Source organism: Elephantulus edwardii, unplaced genomic scaffold (genome assembly GCF_000299155.1).
Source record: "Elephantulus edwardii isolate Elephantulus edwardi_28Jun2011 unplaced genomic scaffold, EleEdw1.0 scaffold00222, whole genome shotgun sequence".
In the NCBI taxonomy this organism is placed as follows: Eukaryota; Metazoa; Chordata; class Mammalia; order Macroscelidea; family Macroscelididae; genus Elephantulus; species Elephantulus edwardii.
The window spans coordinates 2,111,984-2,120,245 of record NW_006399972.1 but is presented as its reverse complement, the minus strand read 5'-3'; the positions used below and the strand labels follow the sequence as shown (position 1 = coordinate 2,120,245).

The 8,262-nt window shown below is 39.4% G+C and overlaps 1 protein-coding gene across 1 annotated transcript in view; it reads left to right on the top strand.

The window, feature by feature from the left end:
- The window catches only part of SLC30A9 (solute carrier family 30 (zinc transporter), member 9), a 111,603-nt gene that overhangs the window by 12,398 nt on the left and 90,943 nt on the right, over positions 1-8,262 (top strand). The gene's annotated exons all lie outside the window — the stretch shown is intronic.

Sequence of the window (8,262 nt, the reverse complement as noted above, 5' to 3'; positions counted from 1 at the left end):
TGATGTCCCTCTCCAAGGACCAGTCAGTCCCTCCTTACAGTATGCCCAAAGTATGTTAGATGGAGCCTCAGAATCCTTGCCTTCAGGGAGCCGCCCGGTTTAACCCTTTTCAGGATGAATCTGTTTGTTTTCCTAGGAGTCCATGGTACATTCAATATTCTTCTCCAGCACTTCAGCTCAAAGGCATCAATTCTCCTTCTCTCCTCCTTAGTCACTGTCCAACTCTCTGATGCATAAAAAGTCATAGCCAAGACCATGGCCTTTATCAGACACACCTTAGTCTCCAGAGAGAGACACCATTGCTCTTCAGTACTTTGGATAGGTCCGTAACAGCAGACTTTCCCATGGCAATACGTCTTTTAATTTCCTGGCTACTAGTGCCAAGAGTGTTGACTGTGGAGCCAAGCAAACTAAAACTTTGAACAGTCTCAATCTCTTCACCATCCATCCTGATGTTGCCAATTGGTCCAGTGATGAGAATCTTTGTGTTCTTGATATTGAGCCTCAATTCATATTGGAGGCTGCAGTCCTTGACCCTCTGCAGCAAGTGTTTCAGGTCCTTCTTAGTTTCGGCAAGCAGGGTTGTATCATCTGCATAATGCAAGATTGTTGATGAATTCTCCACCAGTACTGACACCACACTTCTCATAGAGCCCAGCCTCCTGGATAATCTGTTCTGCATACAGGTTGAAAAGGTATGGAGACAGGACACATCCCTTGAGTACACCCTTCCCAATTTTGAACCATGCAGTGTTTCCTTCTTCTGACGACTGCCTCTTGGTCCAAGTATAGGTTTCGCATTAGCACGATCAAATGTTCTGTTCTGGGGTCATGAATTGTGGAGAAGAGTAAAAAACTGCAGTAAAATGTAAGGAAGCCAAAATAAAGGAGGGGGAAAATAAATGTGAGATAAAGTTGGTGAACAGAAAAGGTCAAAGGACAACTTGAGAAGACAAAAACCAAGTATTGTAACAATATGTACAAAGAGATAGAGCTAGAAAACCAAAAGAGGAGAACCTGCTCGGCATTAGTCAAGCTGGAAGGCTACAGAACAAATCGAGTTATAGTAAGGAGGGACTTTATGGGCAAAATCTTGAATGATGCAGTAAACTTCAGAAGAAGATGAAAAGAATATAAAAAAAAGTAATGGTTCCAGAAAGACTTGTTTGATGTGAATCATTTCAGGAAATAACACAGCATGATGAACCAGTGAGGGAAGAATTTCAAACTGCTTTGAAGGCATCGGCAATAAATTGGGCCCCAGAATTGATGGAATGCTGCTTCAGGGTGCTTCAGCAAACAGATGCAGCTCTGGACCTGCTTTGTTGGCCTAAGCCAGGAAATTTTAAAGACAACTAACTGGCCAGCTGACTGGAAGAGATCAATATTTGTCCTCTTCCAAAATAAAGTGATCCAACAGATTGCAGAAATAATTGAACAGTATTATTATTATCACATATAAGTAAAATCTTGCTGAAGATTATTTTAAGAATTACCAGAACAGTTATGAAAAATTCAAGCTGAATTTAGAAGAGGTTTTGGATTGAAAGATGATAATACTGATGTCAGGTGGATCTTGGTTGAAAGGAGAGACTAGCAGAAAGACTTTTTACTTGTGTTTTTTTGACTGTGAAAGGTGTTTGACTGTGTGGATCCAATTATGGATATCATAGAGAAGAAAGGAATTCTAGAACACTTAATTTTGCTTTTTGGGAAACCTATACATTAACCAGGCATTGGTTGTCCAAACAGAGCAAAATCAGTTGGTTTTAAATTAATAAGGTTTGTGTCAGGGTTGTATATTTTCTCCAAAGCTATTCCGTCTGTTTGCTGAGCCGATAATTCAAGAAGCTGGACTATGCAAAGAAAAATGTTGCATCAAGTTTGGAGGAAGACTCGTCAACCACTTGGCGTTATTCAGATGACACAATCTTGCTTGCAGAAATTTAAGAAGACTTGAAGAACTTACTGCAGAAGATCAAAGACTAGATCATATTTCAGTATGGATTACATTTAACATCAAGAAAATAAAATTCTCACTAGTGGACCAATAATAGGCAGACATCTTGATAGATGGAGAAAAGATTGACGTTGTCAAGAATTCTATTTTATTTGGCTCTACAATCAACACATATCATAGCAGCAGTCAGCTAAGCTAAAGATATTTTGCATTGAGAAAATCTCCTGTCCAGGACCTTTTTTAAAGTGCTAAAGAGCACTTTCAAGGCAGAGGTATGCCTCCATGGTATTTTAATTTGCTTTATATGCATCTGAAAGTTGGATAGTGAATAAGAAAGACTGAAGAATCAATACTTACAAATTTTGCTGTTTGCAAAAAGTATTGAATATACTGTGGACTACAAAAAAACCGGGGGCTTATGGGAGGAGATTTTCTTGGGAGAAGTGTAACCAGAGTGCTCGTTTGAGGTAAGGATGGTGAAATTTTGTCTGACATACTTTGGGCATGTTGTCAAACGGTCTAGTCCTTGGAAAAAAGGCATGATGCTTGAAAAGGTTAGTCAAGGAGGGGAAGACCATTAAGGAGATGGATCATCACAGTAACTAATAGTAGGCTAGAGCGTGGTGGATACCATAAGGATGGTGCAACGTAGAGTATACTTCCAATGTGTAGTTCATAGGGTACTATGAATAATAGTTGACTTCAGGGCACCTAGTAGCAACCTAACAGCAACATTCCACAGAGATGCCACGTACCATATTTCATTCAACTTATTTACTAATCTCCTACCCAGTCATTTTGTGGCTGTTGGTATAATGGTGAGCATAGCTGCCTTCAATCATTTGGAGGGAGTTACAAGATTTTTTTGGCATTCATATTCTCCAGTTTTCATTGTTTTCTATTATCTAGATCATTCTGTGTTTGGTTTTTAGAAAATACCACACTTGTTCTCTTTTTAGGTTACTTTCTTTTTCCAGAATATTTTTCTTCACATTAGTGACCTCTTCTGGTCATTCATGTTTTAGCTTAAATATTTAGCCACTTATCATGGCTTTCCAATCAGTTTTTAAGAGTATCCTAACTTAAATATCTGTTTTGATCATCAAGGAAAAAAGAATGGGGCAAATTTAAGAGCCCTAATCTCTGGTAGTTTAGTGGCAAGAAGCTGTGCTACAATCCCACTGTCACACAGTTTAGATCCACCAGCTGCTCTGTCTGAGAAAGGATGGACAATCTCCTATGTCACTAACTGCCTCTGAAAACCTGCCAGAGGTTTGGCAAAGGGTCAGTTCTGATTTCATGATATACAACACTCTGTGGCATAAACAGCCAGTCAAATATAACTAAAAGTGCACTGTCAATAGAGAATAAGCGAGATGATTGAGATCTCATATAAGTTGAATTTTTACATTCTTCAAAATACTTTTTCAAAATAGAGGTGAAAAGAACCCATGAATTGAGAAAAATATTTGGCAGTGACACATTTGACAAGGGATTCAAGTCTAAAATTTATAGTAAATTCCAACACCTCAAAATGAAAAAGAGAACTCATTTACAAAATGGGCAGAGAACATGAATGACACTTCACAACAGAACACATTTGGATAACTAACAAACACATAAGGAAACATGTTAGATTATTAGAGCTTGTTTTGTTGTTTGATGCTGCATAGTTGACTACTGTTCATAACAACCTCGTGAACACAGATTGAAGCCTTGCCCGATCCTACACCATCCTCATTATCCCCGTCAGGCATAAATGTACTGTTTCAGCCATGCGTCAGTCGTCTTATTGAGGGACCTCTCTTTCACTGATCTCCTACCTTTCTGATTCTGATGTCCTTTTCCAAGGACTGGCAGTATGCCCAAAGTATTTGAGAGGAAGTTTTACTGTCCTTGCCTCTCAGGAGCAACCAGGATCCATTGACACATTGAAGTTTTCAGCTTTACTGAAAAGTGATTAAAATTATTTTTAAATACTGCACATTGATGAAACTGAAACACATTGTGCTAAGTGACTTAAGTCAGTAAGGAAAGGACAATTCTACTATAAGATCATAATATACAAAGCTCAGAAACAGTTTACACAAAGAATCAATTTTACAGGGAGTGTTGTTAGCTTTCTAAAGTTGGCTTTCTTAAGCCATCCCAACAGTTAGCCCCCTCTGGCCTCCAGCTACCTTAAACTGAAGATACATGGTCTTGCAAATCAGCAGTGTCTTGCAGATCACAACAGCTGTGGGACTAGGATAAGAGAAAAAGGTCTTCCAAACCTGGGAAGCAAGACTTGAGGCAAGCAAGACTTACAACAGCATGAATTGGGGAAGATCCTGCTGGTGGAGAGACTCTGACATTAATGTGGAAAAACTGTGTCAAGGTGTAAGCAGGGGATCCCTGAGGTAAAGTCCATGGTTAAAGGTTTTTGCTGTTCTTACGAGATGCTTGATGGAGAAGCTGACTTATTCCTGCTCTGATGATGTTTTTTGGATTTGACACCTGAACTGAAACCAGAGCCTGGACTAAGTGAAGAATTGTATCCTGGAATTTAGGCTAAAACCTGAGCTTGTTTTAGGGAATATTCTTTGCCTCCCCCATTTGTCAACTTACTTCTCTAATAAACCCCATTCTCAGTAACACAACTATGTGCCTGTGAGTCAACAATGAATAAATGAACCTCTTGGTGTTGGTGTGGCTCTGTAGGCACGATAGGGCTGGGCTGTGGGTGCTTATTCTGCTTTCTGCTCTGGGGCAGTGGGGGTCCGTTATTCTTACTCCCTCTGGCCTTTTCAGAGAAATGTTTATGGCCCTGTGTCCCCATATTCAGGTTTTTTGCTCTACGGGTTAAGAGGGATAAGAAAGAGGGAATAAGGGAGCAAAATAGAATAAACGGTAGCACAAGAAAAGAACAGGAGCATCTGGAGAAAGGAGAGTATATTGATGGAATTGGTTGGCTCGGAGATAAGAGGGATGAAGAAAAGAGAAATCTCTTTGTACATAGTCTGCTATTTTCAGTACTTAAAATATTGTAGTTTTATAGTGCCTGCTTTGCAAGTTTCATGATAACAAGTACCTCTGTGTCTGGAGTAGTAGGTTGCAGCTACTGGGTCAGATAGTCCATTGTAATGGCCACACAGAACTCACAGGTCATAGTCCTGGTTATAGGGTTTGTTAGGGAAATTAACAGATAAAATTTTGCAGAACAGATCATTTGGGAGGCTAGACTTTATGAGGAGGAATGTGGCATCAGAATTGGAGGAAGATTCATTAACAACCTACATTGTACAGATGATATAACCTTGCTCGCCAAAACTGGGGAGAATCTGAGGCATTTACTACAGAAGTTCAAAGACTGTAGTCTTCAATATGGTTTGAAGCTCAACATCAAGAAAACAAAGATTCTCACCGCTGAGCCAATTGGCAGCACCGTGATAGAGTAGAAATTGAAGTTGTTAACAATTTCCATTTGTTCAGCGCAACAGTCAACACTCTTGGTACCAAAAGTGAGGAAATCAAAAGACAAATTGCTCTGGGGAAAGCTACTCACAGGGACCTCGCCAGAGTACTAAAGAGCAGTGATATCAGTCTGGGGACTAAGGTGTACCTGATTCAGGCCATGGCTTTTGCAATTACTTGCTGTGTATCAGAGTTGGACAGTAACCAAAGTGGACAGAAGCAGAATTGATGCCTTTGAGTTGGTGCTAGAGAAGAGTATTGAACTCACCATGGACTGCCAAGAGAACAAATAGGTCTGTCTTGGAGAGGGTGAAACCAGGCTACTGCTTGGAGACAAGAATTTTGAAGCTCTGTCTCACATACTTTGGGCATTTTGCCAGGAGGCCCAGTCCTTAGAGAAGGACATCATGCTCGGAAGGGTCGGAGAACAACATAGAGTTAGACAATGGATGATATGGATTGACACAGTAGCTGGGGTAATGGGAACAAGTGTGTTCGAGACAGACTGGCAAAGGAGAGGGCAGAGTACAGAGCTATTGTACTATGAGTCACAGGTGATTCAGTGGCACGTACAACAACATTTGACTAGAGTGAAGAGAAAAGAAGTCATTGAAATGCTTATTGCTGTTTATTCAAAACAGACTCGTAGCAGAACTTCTATTGGGTTTCTGAGGCTATAAATTGTACCAGAAGACATTGCCTGTCTTTCTCACCTAGAGCTGCTCGTGAATTCAGACTGCCAGAGGGGCAGCCTTTGGGTTAGCTATGCAACTCCCTGTGGACTATGCCACCAGAGTTTTCTGAAATTTGAAACTGTTGATGATTTTACCTTACTTGGATCCACACTTGGTACTGGCAGTTAGAAGGTCAGGAGATGTATTGCACTGGGAAAGCCTGTAGTCAGGGACCTTTCAAAATTATTGAGGAACAGTAATGTCAGTTTTAGGACAAAGGTATGCCTGATTCAGGCCATGATCTTTTCAGTCACTTGCTGTTTTGCTGAGAGCTGGACAGTGAATAAGGATGACAAAAGAATTGATGCCTTTGAACTGTGGTGTTGGAGAAGAGTAGTGAATATCCCATGGACTGCCAAAAAACAGGTGTTGGAGAAAGTGCAGCTAGAGTGCTCTTTGGAAGGAAAGATGATGACGCTTAGTTTCACATGCTTTGGGTATATTGCTAGGAGAAGATATTCCTTGGAGAATGTGGAGGGACAGTGAAGACAAGGAAGACCCTCAGCCAGGTGGATTGACACAGTAACTGCAGCAGTGACCTTGAGTGTGTCAGTGATTGTGACATGGCAGAGGACTGGACAGGGTTCAGCTCTGGTGTTCATTGGATGGCTATGAGTCATACTTGACACCTATCAACAACAATATATATAATATATAAAACAATATAGTTAAAGTAAAATGTAAAGAAGTTAACAAACTAGCAAAATTATAAAATATATGAAAAAGTAGCATAATATATGCTAAATTGAATGTACCATGGACTGCCAAGAAAACAAACAGATTCATCCTGGAGAGGGTTAAACCAGGCTACTCCTTGAAGGCAAGTATTCTGGGGCTTCGTCTGACATACTTTGGACGTGTTGTAAGGAGGGACCGGTCCTTAGGGACATCATGCTTTGGAGGGTGGAGGGACAGCACAGGAGGGGAAGACCCTCTATGAGGTGGATTGCTTCAGTGACTGGGGTAATCGGGATGGGTGTGTCAGAGGCAGTGCGATCGGCACAGGATAGAGCAGGGTTTAGGGCTGTTGTACATAGGGTTGCTATGAGTTACAAGCAACTGGACGGCACATAACAACAACAACAATGCTAAATTGAGGTGAATATAGATACATGCAACATTATTTAATGTTGGTTCCACTTTACAAAATGATTTGAAATATAAATCTTTCACTATAGTCTCCTTTCCTTCCTCACCTCTTTATTGAAAGAAGAAAGTGTGAGTTTATTTTTCTCGTATTAGAATCTGTTGTTTTTTGATACTTTTATTTTGGGCAAGTTTCAAGATTTGCTTAAGCCAAATTAGATCTTGTTAGCCATCAGATAGCTAACAAGTATTTTCTTGATTGAAAGATAATTTGTCAATTTAAGAACTTAAGACTTTCTGACTTTTAATTAATTCACATCACACAGATAAGTCAGAAATGGCTCATTAAGAGAAACTTGCTGAGAATTCCTGTTTATAAGGAGCATTCAGATGTTTAAAATTTAGTAAAATTAGTTTTAATTTTCTAATGATAGCAGATGTGTGGCAGACATCCAGGACTAGAGCATAATACAGATCTGGAGATACTTATGAATAAATGGCTCATTTCTTATTGAAGTCGTAAGGCTCTGACACAGGGTAGTTTATTAAGATGGTGGTGTACAACATACGTTCCTGTTTGTGATTTATAACTATATAATTAACATTTTGACAATTTGATGTGAAGAATATCCAGAAATATCAGTCCTAGAGCAGCTAATTTTATGTGATTTGATTATTTTTGAAAAGGAAATTTTTTACTATAGAGTGAATGTTGAAAGCTTATCATCCTATGCTTCCTAAAGCAAAACTTTACTATGTTTGTTACAGGGTCATTTTACCTGTTCAGAAAATTTTTTTTCTGATTTTCTAAAAGAATTTCAAAATTACATATTTTACTCAATGCTTTTTGTTCAACTCTTCAAATGATCCTATGCTTTTTCTCCTTTAATCTTTTAATGTAGAAAATTAGGTTTTCCAATGTTGAGCTGCTCCTACATTTCTGTCATGAAGCCAACATGGTCTATAATATGTATCTTTTAATCCATTACACGAACATACCCAATGTAGAATTATTTCCAGTGTGCAGTG